This window comes from Oncorhynchus kisutch, linkage group LG29 (assembly GCF_002021735.2).
Source record: "Oncorhynchus kisutch isolate 150728-3 linkage group LG29, Okis_V2, whole genome shotgun sequence".
Taxonomy (NCBI): domain Eukaryota; kingdom Metazoa; phylum Chordata; class Actinopteri; order Salmoniformes; family Salmonidae; genus Oncorhynchus; species Oncorhynchus kisutch.
The window spans coordinates 8,963,784-8,989,017 of NC_034202.2; the positions used below are offsets into that span (position 1 = coordinate 8,963,784).

Genomic DNA, 25,234 nt, shown 5'->3' on the forward strand with positions numbered 1-25,234 from the left:
GAAATGTTTTGGTACACTTCCCCAGATCTGTGCGTCAACACAATCCTGTCTCGGAACTCTTTCAGTCTACAGAATCACTCTACGGATGATTCCTTGGACATCACGGCTTGGTTTTTGCTCTGACATGCACTGTCAACTGTGGGACCTTATGTAGACAGGTGTGTGCCTTTCCAAATCATGTCCAATCAATTGAATTTACCATAGGTGCACTCCAAACAAGTTATAGAAACATCTCATGGATGATCAATGGAAACAGGATGCACCTTAGCTCAAATTTCGAGTCTCATAGCAAAGGGTTTGAATACTTATGTAAATAAGGTATTTCTGTTTTTTATTTAGAATCAATTAGCAAAAATATCTAAAGCCTGTTTTCTCTTTGTTATTATGGGGTATTGTGTGTAGATTGATGAGGGGGAAAAAATGTGTAATCCATTTTAGAATACTGATGTAAAGTAACAAAATGTGGAAAAAGGAAATGGGTCTGAATACTTTCCGAATGCACCGTACATATTAAATAAAACAATCCCGTGTAAACAGATCTAGAGTAGTGGCATCTGCAGTTGGGTATGCTTTCTCCATTAAACACCATAGAGCATAGCAAAATTCATTGCCTGTTTCGTTATGCAGCCTCCTCCTAGCCAAGAAGTTAGCACGGTTCCCATTGTGATTGTCACAAGGGTAAACATTTCCCCATAGCATTTTCCAACCGAGTGTGGTTACTTCTATCCTCAATGGAGAGACCACTATAAATGTCTCGAGCCTGCCCCGATAGCAACAAAGACATACATTATAACCTGAGCCCTTCATTCCAACTGTTTACCTCGGTATCCATTTCAAACTGTCCAACCAAATCAGACTATTCCCGTCCCATAGCTGTAAATGTTTCTGGCATGTTGGGGGAAAGGGGCTGACCATTATGTGGGGCGAGGTCTTCCATCTGGGCCGCATCTACGCCTACGTTTGTTGTGTCTTCATTGCCTGACATTTTTGTCTAAGAGATCCCACCGCTGCCACCAGTGTAATAAAGGTTGCTATACCACTCGAGAGGTGGGGCAATGCCTGGATTGAGCAGAGTAGCTTGATGCTGCCACCACCTTTGTGTGACCGGTATGGTCTGTCGTCAGAGGATACAACACCAAAACGCAACACAAATGTAGCAAACAATGATCTTTCTTAGCTACACAATTTCATAAGACAGCATGCATGAAAGGCGACCTGCTACATTTCTGCAGTCTCTATTAACCCAATCAGAAGTGCTGCAATACCCGAAGTGTCACGACTCTCGTGGGTTGAAGGAGACCAAGGTGCAGCGCTGTAGGCGTTCATGATATTTATTAAACTGAACACTGCAACCAAATAACAATGTAGAAAAAACAAAAGTGCACAGTTCTGTCAGGCAACTAAACAGCTAAACAGCTAACTACCCACAAAACACAGGTGGGAAAAAGGCTGCCTAAGTATGATTCCCATTCAGAGACAACGATAGACAGCTGTCTCTGATTGAGAACCATACCCGGCCAAAACATAGAAATAAAGAAACTAGAATGCCCACCCCAGACACACCCTGGCCTAACCAAAATAGAGAATAAAAGCCTCTCTATGGCCAGGGCGTGACACGAAGAAGGTGTAAGGCACACAAGCTATTGTTGTAACACGCTAAAAAGTGACAGTGCACACTAGTGAGGTACAGTAACCAAACGATACATTCTAAAAACATTTAACAAGACTAAGGCCAACGAAACAGGACATAGACGTAACATTGCACAATTAAATGTATCATTTAAAAACCCTTAGATCTCCTAGCTGACGGGACCCCCTCATTGGGCTGGTTGGTGTGGCTAGTGGCAGACCGGAGTGAAGTATCCACAGTGCACTGAATAGGCTACAAACTGGATGGATAACAGCAACTAGGCTATACTCCGATTCCGGTTAATCCCTGTAGGTTTTAGTCTGATTAATTATTTAGAATAGAGGAGGACACTACACACACAGCGCGCTCTGTTTATAAACACTGATAAACACTGAACACGCTACAATGACCAACGCGGTCTGTTCCCAAAAGCCTGGAAGATGGCTTTACACTCCTAGCAACTCCACTATCTTATCTAGTTCCCCAAATCCCTCCTCACTACCTGTCTTGGTCACCGGCTTCCTGCCCAAGCAGCGTAGACAACCTCCCCTTTATTAAGTTGAGTGCAATGCGGACACTTGCAAAGGCTACAAAGCCCAATGTAGATCAAAGCAAAGCTCCCACCGCCAAGACCTGCCTGCACTCTTGGCTCTGCCTTATTTCACTTTCTCAAGTTCCCGGGCAGAGTCTTGCAAGCAACCACACATGTGAGCATTAGTTCATGATTTCGTGACGTACCCCCTTACGTCCTGTCCCACAGCTTCACCAGAATATCACGAGCACACCGATTACAAAACAGAGCTGAGAGCTCTCCATGCAGAATGGGCCCCTAACCCAATCCCATTATCATTTATGTCAACAATACAACAGAAAAATCGTTTAATAGTTTTTATTGCGACACAAATTCTTACAGTTTTACAATCTCGCCACCAGGGGGTGCCGCAGCACCTTCATCACCCGTCCTTCCCGAGGCTACGTGTCCAACCCATGTCTCCAGACAAATCTACGTTGTAAAAGGTGTCTCTTTGCGAAAGGGGTTATTCAAATCTGCACTGAATGGACTAGACGATTACAACGCCCCCGCTGTCTGCCATGATGACAGCAAAAAAGTGCCCCGTCATGTCCCACAGTTGTGTTTGGACAGGAGTGTGACTTTCCTGAAGGTGTTCCTTCTGGACACAGGACGCGGAGTTCTACTTGGCACAGGGACACTGAGGCGTGAATGCCAACCCAAACCCCTGGGTAGAGAGGCTCAGTGACTGCCGGGTATTATGTGTGCAGGTGGATCAGTGTGTTACAATTGACTCTGTCCAGATACACTCCTACTGTGTCGGAGCGAGAGTAGAAGACATGCATGTCACTACTCTTCCTATTATGACAGGCAGTATAATTGCCACCAGGGCACTTTAGAATCCAGGATTTGTCATAGTATCCATGGAGAGAGTCATCATGCTCTCCTTTCCTTCTGATCCTTTCATATGTCACTCCTACATGAGCCCGTCCTCTTCACTCTGTCCCCCAGGAGCAGCATCCAGTCAGACTCTCTCCACGCAGCACATTGTGAGGGCTCAAACCTTTCTGGATGGTCGGGATATGGCTGCTTCTCTCCCACCCATGTCACTATTCTGTTCTCACACAGAAAGAGGAGTGTGTGCGCTGTCTCTGGGTCCGATCTGAGCCTGACGGCATCTGATGGGGAAGACAATGCTATTATAAACATCATATGATCTTGCTAAGGGCAGTGAATGACATCTAATTGTTTTGTATTGTAGTATGTTCAATGTAATATGCATAGCAAAACAGTAATTTTTTGTAGGATGGTGCTATATTGTGTTTCCGTTTTCAGGGACCTTTTTTCACAGCAGACTTACGGTACCAGTCAACTTTGGAGACCTACTCATTCCAGGGTTTTTCTGTATTTTCACAATTTTCTACTTTGTAGAATAATAGTGAAGATTTCCAAACTATGAAATAGCACATATGGAATCATGTAGTAAGCAGTGGTGTAAAGTACTTAAGTAAAATACTTTAAAGTACTACTTAAGTAGTTTTTGGGGGTGTCTGTACTTTACTTTACTATTTATATTTTTGACAACTTTTACTTTTACTTCACTACACTCCTAAATAAAGTAATGGACTTTTAACTCATACATTTTCCCTGACACCCAAAGTACTTGTTACATTTTGAATGCTTAGCAGAACAGGAAAATGTGTATTGGCCGGGGTGTAGTGGAGGAAGAAGTCAGGCGAAGGAAACAGAGAGTTGAGGGTAGCAATACTTTTAATTCACCACACAGGTGAAACCGACGCCAACCCAAACAAATACCCCAAAACACGGGGAACTAAACAGTCCAGAAAATACACACATACACGGACAACCGTGACCTCACACCCAGTAGGCGGGCCGGCTGGATAATAAAGCCCCACCAATAAACCTAATTAAACACAGGTGTAACTAATAAACAGACAAGGGGGGAAAAAAGGATCAGTGGCAGCTAGTAGGCCGGTGACGAAGAGCGCCGAGCACCACCTGAACAGGAAGGGGAGCCACCTTCGGTAGGAGTCGTGACAAAATGGTCCAATTCACGCACTAATCAAGAGAACATCACTGGTCATTCCTGCTGCCTCTGATCTGGAGGACTCACCAAACACCATTTTTTTGTTTGTAACTTATGTTGTAGTCTGGCTATCCGTACAAAAAAACAAGAACATTGTGTCGTCTGGTTTGCTTAGAATAAAATTATTTGTACTTTTGTACTTTTACATTATTTGTCATTATTTGCTATTAAATTTACTTTTGATGCTGAAGTATATTTAAAACCAAATACCTTTAGACTTTTCTCAAGTAGTATTTTACTGGGTGACTTTCACTTTTACTTGAGTCATTTTCTATTAAGGTATCTTTACTTTTACTCAAGTATGACAATTGGGTACTTTTTCCACCACTGGTAGTAACCAAAAAAGTGTTAAACAAATCTAAATATATTTCCTATAAAGAGATTCTTCAAAGTAGCCACCCTTTGCCTTGATGACCGCTTTGCACACTTTTGGCATTCTCTCTACTACTTCGCTAATTTGAAGAATCTCAAATATAAAACACAAAATCTTTTGGGGTTACTACATGATTTCATATGTGTTATTTCGTAGTTTGATGTCCTCATTAGTATTCTACAATGTAGAAAATGTTTTAAAAAATAAAGGAAAACCCTTTTTAGAAAATGGGATTTTCTCAGGCAGGAATTTTGCTGGGACTGTCTAGGAGTGGTCTAATTGGAGGGAGTGGGAGTGGTCTAATCTGGGAGTGGTCTAATTGGAGGGAGTGGGAGTGGTCTAATCTGGGAGTGGTCTAATTGGAGGGAGTGAAAACTGAAAAATATCTGTCATTGGCACAGAGGTTTGGACCTCTATTTCGTATTGGTCTTTTAACTAATTTACCGCTGGTGATCAGTTCCACTATAAAGGGCATTATCATAATGTTTACAATTTCACAATATTACTCCAACCTCATAGTGTAGAAATATATATAAAACACAAGAAAATCACTTTTTTGACTGCACTGGGCCTTTAAGAAGACTCATCAAATTGTGTTTTCCCCCTTTCTTTAAGTTAATCTCCTGAAAAGGATGTAGAACAATGAATAGGCTTTTCCTCCTGCCCAGTGATGCATGAACTTCTGCACAGAGACTGTTTTTCCAATGCCGGCGACTCCCTTTGTCAGCACAGTTCTGATGGTTTTGTCTTGTCGAGGTAAGGGTTTAAATATCATTTTAATTAGTACCTGTGTCGCTGGTTTCTTTGATGCTGTCTCACTTGATGTTGACCTCGCCACTTTCACCCTCTGTAATGCAGAGCTCTGTGTAGATCTTCTTTAAAAGGGTTGGGTTTCCTTGCTCAGCTACTCTCTCAAACACATACTGAAACTCCTTCACGGAAGTTTGGAGCTTTAGTTGACAGATCACGGCCAAGTCATTTGAGTGACCAAACAATGCATAAAACATTAATCAAATCAAATCAAATGTTATTTTTCACATGGGCCGAATACAAAAGGTGCAGACCTTACAGTGAAATGCTTATTTACAAACCCTTAAGCAACAATGCAGTTTTTTTTCCAGCTCATCCCTCACAAAAGTTACATCATCCTCAAGTGACTGAAACAGTTCAAAGGAATTACAAATGAAAAGGCTGTTTTAATTGCACTTTTAAAAACTGTCAAATCGTTTTATTTTTATTTACATGTTTAATTGCGTAGCTCACCCTGAATATTGAGGACAGGTCCACTGGATAATTCTGAGCAAACTGAACACGTGGAATATCAGACTCTGGTCTCTTCCGATGTTCTCTCTGAACTCTGTGTAAGAACAAGAAATCAAGAACATACTGTAGTTGCAAGCAGCAATGACTGGGGTTCACATGATGACAGAAAGGACACAAGATCAGTTGCATAACAAAGCAAGGACTCTATCATGTACAAACTATCTTCCTTTATGTTCAATCAGTGAAAGCATTACCATGTTTATCTCTCAATACCACAAGGATGATGCAAGTTAAGTTTGGTCTCATGCTTTGAATACAGCAGGTAATAATTCTTGAAGAAATGTCTTAATGTATTGAGTTTATATACCAATTCTGGGGTAAATTTGACTAATGGTTTATGTTAAGATTTGTGAAATATTTTTAGCATTAGTGCATTGGCATATTGCGGTCATCTTTGAATTCTTGTACATTATTTAGTTGAAACCTGTGTGTGTAAATGATTTAAATCTTGAATCTAAAGATAGAAAACAATGACTCATTAGATGTAAAAAGAGAGGCGTGCAAGGAATATAACAACAGTAAGATTATGCTGTAATGGAAAGTATGATTTGACATGCTTCAATAAAGCATGGCGCGCTGAACGCCAGAATCAAACGTTTGCTAAACTGTTTAGATGAAATGCTACATGTATGCATGCACGTAGAACCCAACCACACATGCTGTAATGCGATTTGTATGGTACAATAAGACGTTTGCTTTGCGTCAAACCCAGTTAAGCATGCAGCAATACGAAGCGATAGCGACACATGCCAAAGAGTGCCTCGCATTGTTACACATGACAAGGTGTAATAATGAATGACTGCCACCGCTACATGAATGAGTTTAATTGGATACTCGCCTATTGATAGCTATGGTAAAATGACCATTGCTGAGAGGATGGCCAATGCCTAACATATGAGGTGTAGGCAGAGCATGAAAAGCTTGTTGCTGGAGAGCATGGTTGAATTATACTTCGTGTGGCTGGCATAAGCTACGGACAAAGAACACAGTTGGATTTTATCGATGCAAATTTGAATGCACAGAGATACCGTGATGAGAGGCCCATTGTCGCCGCCATCACCTCCTGTTTCAGCATGATAATGCACGGCCTCATGTCGCAAGGATCTGTACACAATTCCTGGAAGCTGAGAATGTCCTAGTTCTTCCATGGCCTGCATGCTCACCAGAAATGCCACACACTGAGCATGTTTGGGATGCTCTGGATCAACATGCACGATATATTGTTCCAGTTCCCGCCAATATCCATCAACTTCTCACAGCCATTGAAGAGATGTTGGACAACATTCCACAGGCCACAATCAACAGCCTGATCAACTCTATTCGAAGGAGATGTGTCACTGTGCATGAGGCAAATGGTGATCACACCAGATACTGACTTCTGATCCACGCCCCTATCTTTTTTCTTTAGTGTCTGTCACTAACAGATTCATATCTGTATTCCCAGTCATGTGAAAACCATAGATTAGGGCCTAATGGAAATATTATAATATTTTCTACTGTAGGTACAATATATTGAGCATTTGTTTATTCTGTTGTTGCTAGCTATATATATATATATTTTTTTTAAAGCTTAAAAAATCTCCTCCCTGACCAAGGCCCTTCTCCCCTGATTGCTCAGTTTGGCCGGGCAGCCAACTCTAGGAAGAGTCTTGGTGGTTCCAAACTTCTTCCATTTAAGAATGATGGAGGCCACTGTGTTCTTGGAGACCTTCAATGATGCATACATTTTTGGTACTCTTCCCCAGCTCGCAGCCTCGACACAATCCTGTCTCGGAGCTCTACGGACAATTACATCGACCTCATGGCTTGGTTTTTCCTCTGACATACACTGTCAACGGTGGGACCTTATATAGACAGATGTGTCCCTTTCCAAATCATGTCCAATCATTTGTACTTTCCATAGGTGGACTGTCAATTCATAGAAACATCTCAAGGATGATCAATGGAAACAGGATGCATCTGAGCTCAATTTGAGTCTCCTAGCAAAGGGTCTGAATACTTATGTAAATAAGGTATTTCATTTTTGTTTTTGCAAAAATGTCTGAACTTGTTTTCACATTGTCATTGTGGGGTATTGTGTGTAGATTGATGAGGATTTTTAAACATCCCTTTTAGAGTAAGTCTGTAATGTAACAAAATGTGGAAAAAGGAAAGGAGGCTAAATACTTTCCAAATGCACTGTAGGCCTATGCATTATTTATACTTTTCATGCGACCCCTAATAAGACTGTGCGATTCGCCTATTAAAACCCCCTAAAGTCAATATTTCTGCTCCCGCAGAAATCGAATTAGCATAAAAACCTGTCAATTTAAGCTAGAGCTGTCTGTTTGTTTTGCATTGGATGCGTCTCAATCCACCACATCTGCCTAAGTTGCATTTACACATCTGCGGTGAAAGATGACAGAGCTAGAGTGGTGTTTGTCAGACCAGGAGACATTCCGAAAATTGGTCTTCTCACAAAATCATCTGTAGTGTCCGAGCGGTTTGGTCTGTGAACTCTGAAGCTTCTATGGAAAGACGACACTCTCATGAACACAACGGTGCTCTCCGTTTTGCTCTACGACTTCCACAAGCTTCTTGGGACTCCTCTGAAGCCAGTACAGCCGATCCGCCAACTTCTGTCTGTCGTGTCTGAACCAGAGGATGTGAGCGGAGGGAAGACAGGAGAGTGCCCAATTTGACTGGAGCTCTGAGCGAGATTTCCAAAGTCGGCCTTCTCGCCCGCTCCAATTTCACTCCAATAGCATGCCCGGTCCAGAATACATTTGCAGTCTACTTGTGTGCTGCTACAGCCCCTTGCTTTAGCTACTGTCATGGGGGTCGCTAAATATTTTCACGAAGAAACTGATTCAGGCAAAATCAAGGTGACTTATAAAGATGAGGACCGAGAGGGAGTGCAGTGATGCAGTGTCCACAACTAAAGAATCGTTGTGGAATCTGAAGACAGGTGTCCCGAAAAACATGAGGGTGTACTTACTATGTGCATATGCTAAAAGAAAGGAATGAGGTGGGTAGCTAAATAAATGTGTCATTGTAGTGAAGTATTTATAAACAAAACATGTTCTCTTAAAGGTTAATTGTTCTATTGTCTATACAATAGGCCATAATTGATTTTGGCCCAATAGGCCTGGCATGTTCTAATTTTCAAGGAGCTTTCCGTTTTGATTGGGTTCTTTTGCTTAAAAACCTTTAGGCCTACCGATATACAGTGTATTTGATACACTGCCGATTTTGCAGGTTTTCCTACTTACAAAGCATGTAGAGGTCTGTAATTTTTTATCGTAGGTAAGTCGTGGCTGAACGACGACATGGATAACATTCTTTTGGTGGAGTTTTCGGTCCATCAGCAAGATAGAACAGTTGCCTCCGGTAAGACAAAGGGGTGGCGGTCTATGTCGATTTGTAAATAACAGCTGTTGCACGAAATCTAATAATAAGGAAGTCTCGAGATTTTGTTCTCCTTGAGGTTATCTGTAGACCACACTAATTACCAAGAGTTTTCATCTATATTTTTCATATCTGTCTATTTACTACCACAAACTGATGCTGGCACTAAGATGGCACTCAACAAGCTGTATAGGGCCGTTAGCAAACAGGAAAATGCTCATCCTGAGGTGACACTCCTACTGGCATGGACTTTAATGCAGGGAAACTTAAATCCGTTTTACCTCATTCCTACCAGCATGTTAAATGTGCAACCAGAGGGGGAAAAAACTCTAGACCACCTTTACTCCACACACAGAGACGCGTACAAAGCTCTCCCTCACCCTCCATTTGTCAAATCTGACCATAACTCTATACTCCTAATTGCTGCTTGCAAGCAAAAACTAAAGCAGGAAGTACCAGTGACTCGCTCAAAAAAGGAAGTAGTTGGAGGACGCAGATGCTAAGCAACAGGACTGTTTTGCTAGAACAGACTGAAATATGTTCCGGGATACTTCCGATGGCATTGAGGAGTACACCACATCAGTCACAGGCTTCATCAATAAGTGCATCGATGACGTCGTCCCCTCAGTGACTGTACGTAAATACCCCAACCAGAAGCCTTGGATTACAGGCAACATACCCACTGAGCTAAAGGGTAGAGCTGCCGCTTTCAAGGAGTGGGACTCAAAGCTTGACGTTTAAATGAAATCTCGCTCTGCCCTCCGACGAACCATCAAACAGGCAAAGTGTCAATACAGGACTAAGATTGAATCAAACAGGCAAAGCGTCAATACAGGACTAAGATTGAATCAAACAGGCAAAGCACCAGTACAGGACTAAGATTGAATGATACTACACCGGTTCCGATGCTCGTCGGATGTGGCAGGGCTTGCAAACTATTACGGACTACAGTGACACGAGCCTACCAGACGAGCTAAATAACTCTATGCTCGCTTCAAGGCAAGCAACACTGAAGCATGCATGAGAGCATCAGCTGTACTGGATGACTGTGTGATCACACACTCCCTAACCGATGTGAGTAAGACCTTTAAACAGGCCAACATTCACTAGGCCGCAGGGCCGTTCGGATTACCAGGACGTGTACCCAAAGCATGCACTGACCAACTGGCAAGTGTCTTCACTGACATTTTCAAACTGTCCCTCACCGAGTCTGTAATACCAAAATATTTCAAGCAGGCCACCATAGTCCTTGTGCCCAAGAACACCAAGGAAACCTGCCTAAATGACAAGCTACCCATAGCATTCACATCTGTATGTCACGCCTTGGTCTTAGTATTTTGTGTTTTCTTTCATTATTTGTTCAGGCCAGGGTGTGACATGGGTTTATTGTGTTGTCTTATTGGGGTTTTTGTAGGCATTGGGATTGTGGCTGATTAGGGGTGTGTCTAGCATAGGCTTGGCTGCCTGAGGCGGTTCTCAATCAGAGTAAGGTGATTCTCGTTGTCTCTGATTGGGAACCATATTTAGGTAGCCGGGGTTTCACTGTGTATTTTGTGGGTGATTGTTCCTGTCTCTGTGTAGTATTCACCAGATAGGCTGTAATAGGTTTTCGTGTTCCGTTTGTTGTTTTGTGTATATATATAGTTATTTCATGTATCGCTATTCTTCATTAAAAGACATGAGTAACCACCACGCTGCATTTCGGTCCGACTCTCCCTCAATAGACGAACGCCGTTATAGAATCACCCACCACACACGGACCGAGCGGCGTGGTAACAGGCAGCCGGAGATAAGAGCCGACGATACGAGGGAACACGGTTGGCAAGGAAGCCCGAAAAGCAGCCCCAGGGGGGGGGGAGCTCAGGGAGAGAGTGGCAGAGTCAGGAGTCAGACCTGAGCCAACTCTCCCTGTTAATCGTGAGGAGCAGCGATCAAAGGACTTCTGGACTTGGGAGGAGATATTGGACGGAAAAGGACCCTGGGCACAGCCTGGTGAATATCGACGCCCCAAAGAAGAACTGGAGGCGGCTAAAGCGGAGAGGCGCTGGTATGAAGAGGCAGCACGGCGACGCGGATGGAAGCCTGAGAGTCGCCCCCAAAAATGTATTGGGGGGGGCTTACAGGGAGTATGGCTATGCCAGGTAGGAGACCTGCGCAAACTTCCTGTGCTTACCGGGGGGCTAAAGAGACCGGGCAGGCACCGTGTTATGCTAGTGAGCGCACGGTGTCTCCAGTGCGGGTGCATAGCCCGGTACGGTACATACCAGCTCTTCGTATTGGACGGGCTAGAGTGGGCATCGAGCCAAGTAAGGTTGGGCAGGCTCGGTGCTCAAGAGCTCCAGTGCGCCTGCACGGTCCAGTCTATCCAGTGCCACCTCCACACACCAGTCCTCCGGTAGCAGCTCCCCGCACCAGGCTTCCTGTGCGTGTCCTCGATCCAGTACCACCAGTTCCAGCACCACGCACCAGGCCTTCAGTGCGTCCCGCCTGTTTAGCACAGCCAGAGCCTGTCTCCTCTCCTGCGCTGCCGGAGCCTCCCGCCTGTTTAGCGCAGCCAGAGCCTTTCTCCTCTCCTGCGCTGCTAGAGTCTCCCGCCTGTTTAGCGCAGCCAGAGCCTTTCTCCTCTCCTGCGCTGCCGGAGCCTCCCGCCTGTTTAGCGCAGCCAGAGCCTTCCTCCTCTACAGCGCTGCCGTAGCCTCCCGCCTGTTTAGCGCAGCCAGAGCCTTCCTCCTCTACAGCGCTGTCGGAGCCTCCCGCCTGTTTAGCGCAGCCAGAGCCTTCCTCCTCCACAGCGCTGCCGGAGCCTCCCGCCTGTTCAGCGCAGCCAGCGCTTTCCTCCTCTCCTGCGCTGCTGGAGTCTCCCACCTGTTTAGCGCAGCCAGAGCCTTTCTCCTCTCCTGCGCTGCCGGAGCCTCCCGTCTGTTTAGCGTAGCCAGAGCCTTCCTCCTCTACAGCGCTGCAGGAGCCTCCTGCCTGTTCAACGCAGCCAGAGCTGCCAGTCTGCATGGAGCAGCCAGAGCTGCCAGTCTACATGGAGCAGCCAGAGCTGTCAGCCTGCATGGAGCAGCCAGAGCCGTCAGCCTGCATGGAGCAGCCTGAGCTGCCAGTCTGCATGGAGCAGCCAAAGCTGCCAGTCTGCATGGAGCAGCCAGAGCTGCCAGTTTGCATGGAGCAGCCAGAGCTGTCAGTCTGCATAGAGCTGACAGTCTGCATGGAGCAGCCAAAGCTGCCAGTCTGCATGGAGCAGCCAGAGCTGCCAGTTTGCATGGAGCAGCCAGATCTGCCAGTCAACCAGATTCTTCCAGATCTGCTAGTCAACCAGATTCTTCCAGATCTGCCAGTCAGCCATGATCTTCCAGATCTGCCAGTCAACCAGACTCTTCCAGATCCGCCAGCCAGCCAGGATCTGCCGGAGCCAACTACCTGCCTGAGCTTCATCTCAGTACTGGGCTTCCTCTCAGTACTGGGCTTCCTCTCAGTCAAATCAAATCAAATCAAATTTATTTATATAGCCCTTCGTACATCAGCTGATATCTCAAAGTGCTGTACAGAAACCCAGCCTAAAACCCCAAACAGCAAGCAATGCAGGTGGAGAAGCACGGTGGCTAGGAAAAACTCCCTAGAAAGGCCAATACCTAGGAAGAAACCTAGAGAGGAACCAGGCTATGTGGGGTGGCCAGTCCTCTTCTGGCTGTGCCGGGTGGAGATTATAACAGAACATGGTCAAGATGTTCAATGTTCATAAATGACCAGCATGGTCGAATAATAATAAGGCAGAACAGTTGAAACTAGAGCAGCAGCACAGTCAGGTGGAAGTTGAAACTGGAGCAGCAGCATGGCCAGGTAGACTGGGGACAGCAAGGAGTCATCATGTCAGGTAGTCCTGGGGCATGGTCCTAGGGCTCAGGTCAGTTGAAACTGGAACAGCAGCATGGCCAGGTGGACTGGGGACAGCAAGGAGTCATCATGTCAGGTAGTCCTGGGGCATGGTCCTAGGGCTCAGGTCCTCCGAGAGAGAGAAAGAAAGAGAGAAGGAGAGAATTAGAGAACGCACACTTAGATTCACACAGGACACCGAATAGGACAGGAGAAGTACTCCAGATATAACAAACTGACCCCAGCCCCCCGACACATAAACTACTGCAGCATAAATACTGGAGGCTGAGACAGGAGGGGTCAGGAGACACTGTGGCCCCATCCGAGGACACCCCCGGACAGGGCCAAACAGGAAGGATATAACCCCACCCACTTTGCCAAAGCACAGCCCCCACACCACTAGAGGGATATCTTCAACCACCAACTTACCATCCTGAGACAAGGCTGAGTATAGCCCACAAAGATCTCCGCCACGGCACAACCCAAGGGGGGGGGGGGGGGGGGCGCCAACCCAGACAGGATGACCACAACAGTGAATCAACTGGGCTTCCCCTCAGTACTGGGTTTCCCCTCAGTCCCGGGCTGCCCCTCAGTCCCGAGCTGCCCCTCAGGCCCGAGCTGCCCCTCAGTCCCGAGCTGCCCCTCAGTCCCGAGCTGCCCCTCAGTCCCGAGCTTCCCCTCAGTCCCGAGCTGCCTCAGTCCCGAGCTGCCCCTCAGCCACGAGCTGCCCCTCAGTCCAGTGGGGTTCTGGGTGAGGACTATTAGGCCATAGTCGGCGGCGAGGGTGGATTATCCCAGGACGCGAAGGGGAGGAACTATGACATTAATGGAGTGGGGTCCACGTCCCGAGCCGGAGCCGCCACCATGGACAGACGCCCACCCGGACCCTCCCTATGGTTTTGAGGTGCGTCCGGGAGTCCGCACCTTGGGGGGGGGGGGGGGTTCTGTCACGCCTTGGTCTTAGTATTTTGTGTTTTCTTTCATTATTTGTTCAGGCCAGGGTGTGACATGGGTTTATTGTGTTGTCGTATTGGGGTTTTTGTAGGCATTGGGATTGTGGCTGATTAGGGGTGTGTCTAGCATAGGCTTGGCTGCCTGAGGCGGTTCTCAATCAGAGTCAGGTGATTCTCGTTGTCTCTGATTGGGAACCATATTTAGGTAGCCAGGGTTTCACTGTGTATTTTGTGGGTGATTGTTCCTGTCTCTGTGTAGTATTCACCAGATAGGCTGTAATAGGTTTTCGCGTTCCGTTTGTTGTTTTGTGTATATATATAGTTATTTCATGTATCGCTATTCTTCATTAAAAGACATGAGTAACCACCACGCTGCATTTCGGTCCGACTCTCCTTCAACAGACGAACGCCGTTACACTGTAGCCATGAAGTGCTTGGAAAGGCTGGTCATGGCTCACATCAACATCATTATCCCAGAAACTCTTGACCAATTCAAATCAAATCAAATGTATTTATATAGCCCTTCGTACATCAGCTGATATCTCAAAGTGCTGTACAGAAACCCAGCCTAAAACCCCAAACAGCAAGCAATGCAGGTGTAGAAGCACGTTGGCTAGGAAAAACTCCCTAGAAAGGCCAAAACCTAGGAAGAAACCTAGAGAGGAACCAGGCTATGTGGGGTGGCCAGTCCTCTTCTGGCTGTGCCGGGTGGAGATTATAACAGAACATGGCCAAGATGTTCAAATGTTCATGAATGACCAGCATGGTCGAATAATAATAAGGCAGAACAGTTGAAACTGGAGCAGCAGCACGGCCAGGTGGACTGGGGACAGCAAGGAGTCATCATGTCAGGTAGTCCTGGGGCATGGTCCTAGGGCTCAGGTCCTCCGAGAGAGAGAAAGAAAGAGAGAAGGAGAGAATTAGAGAACGCACACTTAGATTCACACAGGACACCGAATAGGACAGGAGAAGTACTCCAGATATAACAAACCCACTCCAATTTGACCCACTCCAATTTGCATACCACCCCAACAGATCCAAAGATGATCCAATCTCTATAGCAGTCCACACTGTCCTTTCCTACCTGAACAAAAGGAACATCTACATGAGAATGCTATTCATTTACTACAGCTCAGCATACAACACCCTCAAAGCTCATCACTAAGCTACGAACGCTGGGACTAAACAACTCCCTTTGCAACTGGATCCGTTCCTGACGGGCTGCCCCCAGGTGGTAAGGGTAGGTAACAACATCTGCCACGCTAATCCTGAACACAGGGGCCCCTCAGGGGTGCATGATAAGTACCCTCCTGTACTCCCTGTTCACCCATGACAGCATGGCCAAGCATGACTCCAACACCATCATTAAGTTTGCAGATGAGACAACAGTGATAGGCCTGATCACTGACAACAATAAGACAGCCTATAGAGAGGAGGTCAGTGACCTGGCATCGCGATAAAGAAAAAGGAGATGATTGTGGACTACAGAAAAAGGAGGACCGAGCACTCCCCCATTCTCATCGATGGAGCTGTAGTGGAGCAGGTTGAGAGCTTCAAGTTCCTTGGTGTCCACATCGCGAAACTATCGTGGTCCAAACACACCAAGACAGTTGTGAAGAGGGCATGACAATGCCTATTACCCTTCAGGAGACTGAAAATAATTGGCATTTGTCCTCAGATCCTCAAAATGTTCTACAGCTGCACCCTCGAGAGCATCCTGACTGGTTGTATCACTGCTCGGTCTCCGACCGCAAGGTACTACAGAGGGAAGTCCGTACGGCCCAGTGCATCACTGGGGCCAAGCTTCCTGCCATCCAGGATCTCTATACCAGGCTGTGTCAGAGGAAGGCCCAAAAAATTGCCAAGGTCTCCAGCCACTCAAGTTATAGACTGTTCTCTCTGCTACCGCACGGCAAGCGATACCAGAGCGCCAAGTCTAGGTCAAAAATAATTCTTAGCAACTTCTACCTTCAAGGCATGAGACTCTTGAACAGTTAATGAAATTGACTATTTGCATTGTTCGCACCCCACCACCCATTTTTACGCTGCTGCTACTCTCTGTTTATTATCTATGCATAGTCACTTTACCTCTACCTACATTTACATACAGTGGGGCAAAAAAGTATTTAGTCAGCCACCAATTGTGTAAGTTCTCCTACTTAAAAAGATGAGAGAGGCCTGTAATTTTCATCAGAGGTACACTTCAACTATGACAGACAAAATTAGAAAAAAAATCCGGAAAATCACATTGTAGGATTTTTAATGAATTTATTTGCAAATGATGGTGGAAAATAAGTATTTGGTCACCTACAAACAAGCACGATTTCTGGCTCTCACAGACCTGTAACTTCTTCTTTAAAAGCCTCCTCTGTCCTCCACTCATTACCTGTATTAATGGCACCTGTTGAACTTGTTATCAGTATAAAAGACACCTGTCCACAACCTCAAACAGTCACACTCCAAACTCCACTATGGCTAAGACCAAAGAGCTGTCAAAGGACACCAGAAACACAATTGTAGACCTGCACCAGGCTGGGAAGAATGAATCTGCAATAGGTAAGCAGCTTGGTTTGAAGAAATCAACTGTGGGAGCAATAATTAGGAAATGGAAGACAAACAAGACCACTGATAATCTCCATCGATCTGGGGCTCCACGCAAGATCTCACCCCGTGGGGTCAAAATGATCCCAAGAACGGTGAGCAAAACTCCCAGAACCACATGGGGGGACCTAGTGAATGACCTGCAGAGAGCTGGGACCAAAGTAACAAAGCCTACCATCAGTAACACACTACGCCGCCAGGGACTCAAATCCTGCAGTGCCAGATGTGTCCCCCTGCTTAAGCCAGTACATGTCCAGGCCCGTCTGAAGTTTGCTAGAGAGCATTTGGATGATCCAGAAGAAGATTGGGAGAATGTCATATGGTCAGAGGAAACCAAAATATAACTTTTTGGTAAAAACTCAACTCGTCGTGTTTGGAGGACAAAGAATGCTGAGTTGCATCCAAAGAACACCATACCTACTGTGAAGCATGGGGTTGGAAACATCATGCTTTGGGGCTGTTTTTCTGCAAAGGGACCGGGACGACTGATCCGTGTAAAGGAAAGAATGAATGGGGCCATGTATCGTGAGATTTTGAGTGAAAACCTCCTTCCATCAGCAAGGGCATTGAAGATGAAATGTGGCTGGGTCTTTCAGCATGACAATGATCCCAAACACACTGCCTTGGCAACGAAGGAGTGGCTTCGTAAGAAGCATTTCAATATCCTGGAGTGGCCTAGCCAGTCTCCAGTCTCCAGAAAATCTTTGGAGGGAGTTGAAAGTCTGTGTTGCCCAGCAACAGCCACAAAACATCACTGCTCTAGAGGAGATCTGCATGGAGGAATGGGCCAAAATACCAGCAACAGTGTGTGAAAACCTTGTGAAGACTTACAGAAAACGTTTGACCTCTGTCATTGCCAACAAAGGCTATATAACAAAGTATTGAGATAAACTTTTGTTATTGACCAAATACTTATTTTCCACCATAATTTGCAAATAAATTCATAAGAAATCCTACAATGTGATTTTCAGGATTTTTTTTCTCATTTTGCCTGTCATAGTTTAAGTGTACCTATGATGAAAATTACAGGCCTCTCTCATCTTTTTAAGTGGGAGAACTTGCACAATTGGTGGCTGACTAAATACTTTTTTGCCCCACTGTATTACCTAAATTACCTCCAATAACCACATTTACCCCCACACATTGACTCTGTACCGGAACACCCTGTATATAGCCTCGCTACTGTTATTTTATTGTTGCTCCTTAATTATTTGTTATATATTTTTTTTTATTGTCTTAACTGCATTGTTGGTTAAGGGCTTGAAGTAAGCATTTCACTCTATTCGGTGCATGTGACAAATACAATTTTCTTTGATTTTGATTTGATAAACAGGTTTTCAGACATTTTTGCAAAAGAAAAACAAAGTTTTGCTATGAGACTATGAGACTGTTTCCAATGATCATCCTTGAGATGTTTCTACAACTTTGGAGTCCACCTGTGGTAAATTCAATTGACTGGACATGATTTGGAAAGGCACACACCTATCTGTATAAGGTCCAACAGTTGACAGTGCATGTCAGAGCAAAAAACAAGCCATGAGGTCAAAAGTATTGTCGGTAGAGATCCGAGACAGGGTTGTATCGAGGCAGAGATCTGGGGACGAGTACCAACAAAAATGGCTGCAGCATTGAAGTTCCCCAAGAACACAGTGGCCTCCATCATTCAAACATGGAAGAAGTTTGGAACCACCAAGACTCTTCCTGGAGTTGGCCGCAAGGCCAAAATGAGCAATCGGGGAAGAAGGGCCTTGGTCAGGGAGATCCAGAGCTCTCAGGACCTCTGACTGTGGTGAATGTTCACCTTCCAACAGGACAACGACCCTAAGCACACAGCTAAGAAAATGCAGAAGTGGCTTCGGGACAAGTCTCTGAATGTCCTTGAAAGGATCTCCAGAGAAGAATGGGAGAAACTCCCCAAATACAGGTGTGCCAAGCTTGTTGCGTCATATCCAAGAAGACTCGAGGCTGTAATCACTGCTAAAGTGCTTCAACAAAGTATTGAGTAAAGGGTCTGAATACTTTTGAGTAAAGGGTCTGAAAACGTAATATTAAAAAAATCTATATTTTTTACAAATTAGCAAATGTTTCTAAAAAAAAACATTTTTGCTTTGTCGTTATGGTGTGTTGTGTGTAGATTGATGACGGATTTAAAAAATTTGGAAAAAGTCAAGGGGTCAGACTACTTTCCGAAGGCACTGTACTGTATGTGTGACCATCTCCGTCCTGTTTTTGCTTTGTCATTATGGGGTATTGTGTGTAGATTGATGAGAGAATGAAAAAAACCTTTATTTTAGAATAATGCTGTAATCTAACAAAATGTGAAAAATGTCAAGGGGTCTGAATACTTTCCGAAGGCACTGTAAATGTGACCATCTCCGTGCTTTTGCATGTAAATCCTGCTGTTTCGGCAAAAACATGCAGATTCTTGGATTTTGTTAATTTTCTCTTCTCTTCAAAGGCGACGGCAATAGGGCCTGCAGATATATGGCATCCCTCTTTATCTCCCTCTTTCATCAGTCCCTTAATAGCTACCTCTCTTCTGCCCCTCTCTTATTCCCCCTCAGTGCCATTACCCTGCAATAGACTAGGTGCAGTGACAGAGGGGTAGCACACACAGGAAGGAGGGCGGGAGGGAAAGTCTGAAAGAATAATATATATTTTTTTTTAAACACAATGACATTTTACTTTTTCTGCTTATTGTTGAGTTTTCTGAACCCTTATTGACGTTAGTCAAAATTGTTATTACTTCTCTGTCACTGGCGCAGATACATCTAATTCCCTTGGGATGAAAAACATTGAGATCTAAAATTGAAAAACTGTAGACTGGTCACGGAGGCATTCTTGCTGTAAAGGAGCACAATGCATATTCAATACTCCACCTCACACGTACTCACGTACTCAATACACAATGTGATATGGCTGTGGTTCTCATTCTGAGTTGTAAAAGTTATGAAATTGAAGGATTGGAATAATCGAAAAGTGCGGCAGATTCAATTGGCTTTGTGTTTTATTAGTAGTCGTATTCATTAATCCCTACACATAAAAAACACACACAGACAGACACACACACTCAAACACACTCTGACACCAGTGGAGGCTGCTGAGGGGAGGATGGGGATGATAATAATTGCCGTAACGGAGCACATGGAATGTGCTTGATGTATTTGATACCATTCCACCAATTCCGCTCCGGCCCTTATCACGAGCCCCGTCCTCCCCAATTAAGGTGCCACCAATCTCCTGTGTTTGACATACACATACACACACAGGCGCTCTCTCTCACTCTCTCTTTACTGCTCCCTACTGCTGATACAGCCCTGGAGCTGTAGTAAACTACCTCAGCTGGGTTCATAACACGGAATACTGCGGCTAGAATGGATTCATAAACCAGGGATAATGAGGCAACAGCGCTGCATTAACTGCTGCTACTCGATAAAACTTCAACAAAAGTTCTCAGCACTTTCACTCCAAGTGAGAACTTTCTGTGACTTACTTTCTCTTCTCCGTCACAGGGAGGGTTTGGGTCTGTGTTTGTGGGAGGGGTGTGTGTGAGGGGTGGGGGGGGTGGATGTGTGCACACGTGTCTGTGTCTTGGTGTACACGGCATGAGTTAAAGTATGTGGACGCCTGCTCGTCGAACATCTCATTCCAAAATCATGGGCGTTAATATGGAGTTGGTCCATATTTTGTTGCTATAACAGACTTCCCCCTAGACGTTTGAACATTGCTACAGCGTCCATTCAGCCAGCATTTACAGTTGGTACTATGCGTTGGGACAGGTAGCGTTGTCCTGGCATCCGCCAAACCCCGATTCGTCCGTTGGACTGCCAGATGGTGAAGCGTGATGCATCACTCCAGAGTCCAATAGCGGCGAGCTTTACAGCCGATGCTTGGCATTGCGCATGGTGATCTTAGGCTTGTGTGCGGCTGCTCGGCCATGGAAACCCATTTCATTAAGCTCCCGACAAACAGTTCTTGTGCTGAGGTTGCATCCAGTGGGTGCGTGTTGCAACCGAGGACAGACCATTTGTACGTGCTACACGCTTCAGCACTCAGCGGTCTCGTTCTGTGAGCTCGTGTGGCCTACCACTTTGGGGCTGAGCCGTTGTTGCTCCTATACATTTCCACTTCACAATAACTGCACTTACAGTTGACTGGAATAGCTCTAGTAGGGCAGAAATTTTAAGAACTGACTTGTTCGAAAGTTGGCATTTAAGACGGTGTCCCGTTGAAAGTCACTGAGCTCTTTCGTACGGTCCATTCTACTGGCAACGTTTGTCTATGGAGATTGCATGTCTGTGTGCTCAATTCTATTCACCTTTCAACAATGGGTGTGGCTTACACAGGACGTTTGTGGCACCTTAGATGGGGAGAACAGGCGTGTGGTAATGACTCAAATCATATCAAATCAAATGTTATTTGTCACGTGCCGAATACAACAGGTGTAGACCTTACCGTGAAATGCTTACTTATAAGCCCTTAACCAAATACGAAATTCAAGAAATAGAGACTAAATAAACCTAAGCAAAAAAAAAAGATCAAAAATGACATAACAACAACGAGACTGTATTCATGGGGCACCGAGTCAATGTGCGGGGGTACAGGTTAGTCGCGGTCATTTGTAAAGTGACCATGCATAGATAATAAACAGCGAGTAGTAGCAGTGTAAAAACAAAGGGGAGGGGGGTCAATGTAAATAGTCTGTGTGGCCATTTGAGTGGAATCAGTGGAATGGTATCAAATGCATGGTTTCCAGGTCTGTGATACCATTCCATTTGCACCGTTTCGGCCATTAAAATGAGCCTTCCTCCCCGAAGCAGCCTCGTAAGGTGGCTGAAAGAGCCAAATCTACTCGTTTGAAGGGGTGTCCAAATACTATTGGCAATGTAGTGTATGTGTGTGTGCGTGTCTTGCGTAAATACTGTATATGTGGGTGTGCGTGCGTGTGTGTGCGTGCGTGTGTGCGTGTATAACTTTGAGTCTTTGATGAGTCTCAGTGTCTGAAGTGGAGGATTTGAGTAGTCTTTGAGACAGACCCCTCGTCTCCCCAGTGTAGGCTCATTTAAATGTTCTCCATTATAGACCTGTTTAATATGTAATCTTTACTTTATATTCCACCTTTAAACCCCTCAGCCCCTCAACTCAGGGGGAGGATAGATTAAGGCGTTCTACTGATGAATACGCCAATTAATAATGTCCCTACAGAGACGTTAGATGGGTCCTTTAAAAGGCCCATCTGCAATTGAAATAATAACAAATCCGACTCCCCGCCCATGAAATGGGACTGGAAAAATGTAATTACCATCAAATTCATAGATAGAGCTGTGGATGCAAGGACTGACCATCCAAAGTATTACAATGATAGTTTTAACCATGTTTTGAGGCTATACAGTGTTTGCTTACATTTACTTTGTTTAATAACATCTGAGTAAAACAAGCTGATATTTGGGGTTCTGATGGGTTACGATGGTAGAACCAAGCTCATGACGTGTTTATAATTTATATTCTTCAAAAATCATATGGATGCATATCATGCATTTATACAGTGGCTTGCGAAAGTATTCACCCCCCTTGGCATTTTTCCTATTTTGTTGCCTTACAACCTGGAATTAAAATAGATTTTGGTGGGGGTTTGTATCATTCGATTTACACAATATGCTTTGAAGATGCCAAATATGTTTTCTTGTGAAACAAACAAACGAATTGAGACAAAACAAAACAGAACTTGATCATAACTATTCATCGCCCAAAGGTCAATACTTTGTAGAGCCACCTTTTGCAGTAATTAAAGTTGCAAGTCTCTGTATGTCTCTATAAGCTTGGCACATCTAGCCACAGGGATCTTTGCCCATTCTTCAAGGCAAACAGCTCCAGCTCCTTCAAGTTGGATGGGTTCCGCTGGTGTACAGCAATCTTTAATCCATACCACATCCATACCCCACATACCTCAATTGGATTGATGTATGGGCTTTGACTAGGCCATTCCAAGACATTTAAATGTTTCCCCTTAATCCACTCAAGTGTTGATTTAGCAGTATGAATAGGGTCATTCTCCTGCTGGAAGGTGAACCTCTATCCCAGTCTCAAATCTCTGGAAGACTGAAACAGGTTTCCTTCAAGAATTTCCCTGTATTTAGCGCCATCCATCATTCCTTAAATTCTGACCAGTTTCCCAGTCCCTGCCGATGAAAAACATCCCCACATCATGATGCTACCACCACCATGCTTCACTGTGGGGATGTTGTTCTCGGGGTGATGAGAGGTGTTGGGTTTGCGCCAGACATAGCGTTTTCCTTGATGGCCAAAAAGCTCAATTTCAGTCTTATCTGACCAGAGTACCTTCTTCCATATGTTTGGGGAGTCCCCTACATGCCTTTTGGCGTTTGCTTATTTTTTTCTCTAAGCAATGGCTTTTTTCTGGCCACTCTTCCGTAAAGCCCAGCTCTGTGGAGTGTACGGCTTAAAGTGGTCCTATGGACAGATACTCCAATCTCCGCTGTGGAGCTTTGCAGCTCCTTCTGGGTTGTCTTTGGTCTCTTTGTTGCCTCTCTGATTAATGCCCTCCTTGCCTGGTCCGTGAGTTTTGGTGGGCGGCCCTCTCTTGGCAGGTTTGTTGTGGTGCCATATTCTTTCCTTTTTTTAATAATGGATTTAATGGTGCTCCGTGGGATGTTTTTTATAACCCTACCCTGATCTGTACTTCTTCACAACTTTGTCCCTGACCTGTTTGGAGAGCTCCTTTGTCTTCATAGTGCCTCTTGCTTGGTGGTGCCCCTTGCTTAGTGGTGTTGCAGGCTCTGGCGCCTTTCAGAACAGGTGTATATTTACTGAGATCATGTGACAGATCATGTGACGCATAGATTGCACACAGGTGGACTTTATTTAACTAATTATGTGACTTCTGAAGGTAATTGGTTGCGCCAGATCTTAGGTGCTTCATAGCAAAGGGGAGGTGCTTCATAGCAAAGGGGAGGGGCTTCATAGCAAAGGGGTGAAAACATACGCACCACTTTTCCTTTTTTTTTTGTAAATTTTTTTAAAGTTATTTTTTTCATTTCAAATTTGACTATTTTGTGTATACCCATTACATGAAATGCAAATAATAATCAAGTTAATGCAACATAATAGTAAAAATGCCAAGGGGGTGAATACTTTTGCAAGGCACTATAAGTCCAAAAATACATGTAGCAACTGCATATCGCCCCTTTTAAAGATGGACTAATATAAAACCACGAAAGCAGCAATGACACTGATCTGCAATTTACCCAAATAACAATAATCCATCACATTGCAGCCACGGCTTTCATCTGAAACTATTGGATGTGTTCATTTCAACAGTACATTATTGTAAAATTTGTGGAAGTATTGGTCTAAACCCAGATCGATTTGGACAGAATAAACTTAGTATGAAAATTCTCCTAGAAACGTCTAGAGATTTGCTCTACAAACTATCCACTATCCACTACTATCCACATTTGTTATCAGAGTTTACTTGTAAAGAAATGGAGTGTGTTTGTGTGTGGGTGCGTTTGTTTGTTTGTTTGTTGGCAGTCAAACTGGGAAGTTCTTGGTGCAGTCAAGCTCGGAAAGTTGGCAGTGACTAACTTTAATTTATGGATTATCTTATCCCATCAGCAACATTATCCGACTTTATTCTACTTCATGGTCTTTACCTTATACTATCAAATATTGGCAGTGTATGACTAATCTGATTCCAGAATTTCTTGGCAAAAGCAAAGCAAAACTTTGTATTTTATCAGTTATTTTATTGAATCAGCTGTGATGTATACCGGGAATGTACCCTACCAAAAAACAGGGGCAGATGAACCAAACCACCCAAACAACGGGATTCATATGCACACGCACGCCAGACGCTTGCCAGATACACACAGAGCCCAGAAGGTGGACATGTCTGTAAGACCTTAGGCTCAACATGTAATGTACTGTAGATGCCCTCATCATCATCACTAATAGCCAAGGCGTGTGTGACTGCATTTCTAGACCACTGACATCTCTCTCTCTCTCCATCTCTGATGTTTCTTGCTGTAGTCGCTGGAAAAATCATCTTATGATTCAGTGATTTGATTATGAGACTGAGGCTGTATGCAGAAACAGATCTGAGTTTGACCAGAGAGACATGCTGTACATGTCACAGTTCCCAGTCATGGCAGTATAGATTGATTATACATTGAAAGATTGAACGATTAATAGATTCATTTCCATGGGAACGAGAATATCTTCTTGAAAACTGATTTATAAAGAGATACTACTCTTCCCTGTTTATTAGATTGGGCTCTAGAAGGAAAATACATATTGGTAACTTGAGTTTCCTCCACACTTGATGATTGTATTGCATTGTTGTCTTGTATTGTTGTCTTCTGAATGAGTTATCTGTAGATCCAAACACATTGCGTCTGAAATGGAGGCCAGGATTGAAGGTAGGAAATAGAATCCCAGAATGTGAAAAAGCCTT

The 25,234-nt window shown here is 44.6% G+C and overlaps 1 long non-coding RNA gene across 1 annotated transcript; it reads right to left on the bottom strand.

The window, feature by feature from the left end:
* Window positions 1–2,503: 2,503 nt before the first annotated feature.
* LOC109873791 (uncharacterized) lies at window positions 2,504–5,984 on the bottom strand. The gene is made up of 3 exons (XR_002252631.2): window positions 5,885–5,984; window positions 5,409–5,553; window positions 2,504–3,319 (listed from the first exon to the last, which is right to left on the bottom strand). It is a non-coding gene; the product is annotated as an uncharacterized LOC109873791 (long non-coding RNA).
* Window positions 5,985–25,234: the final 19,250 nt, after the last annotated feature.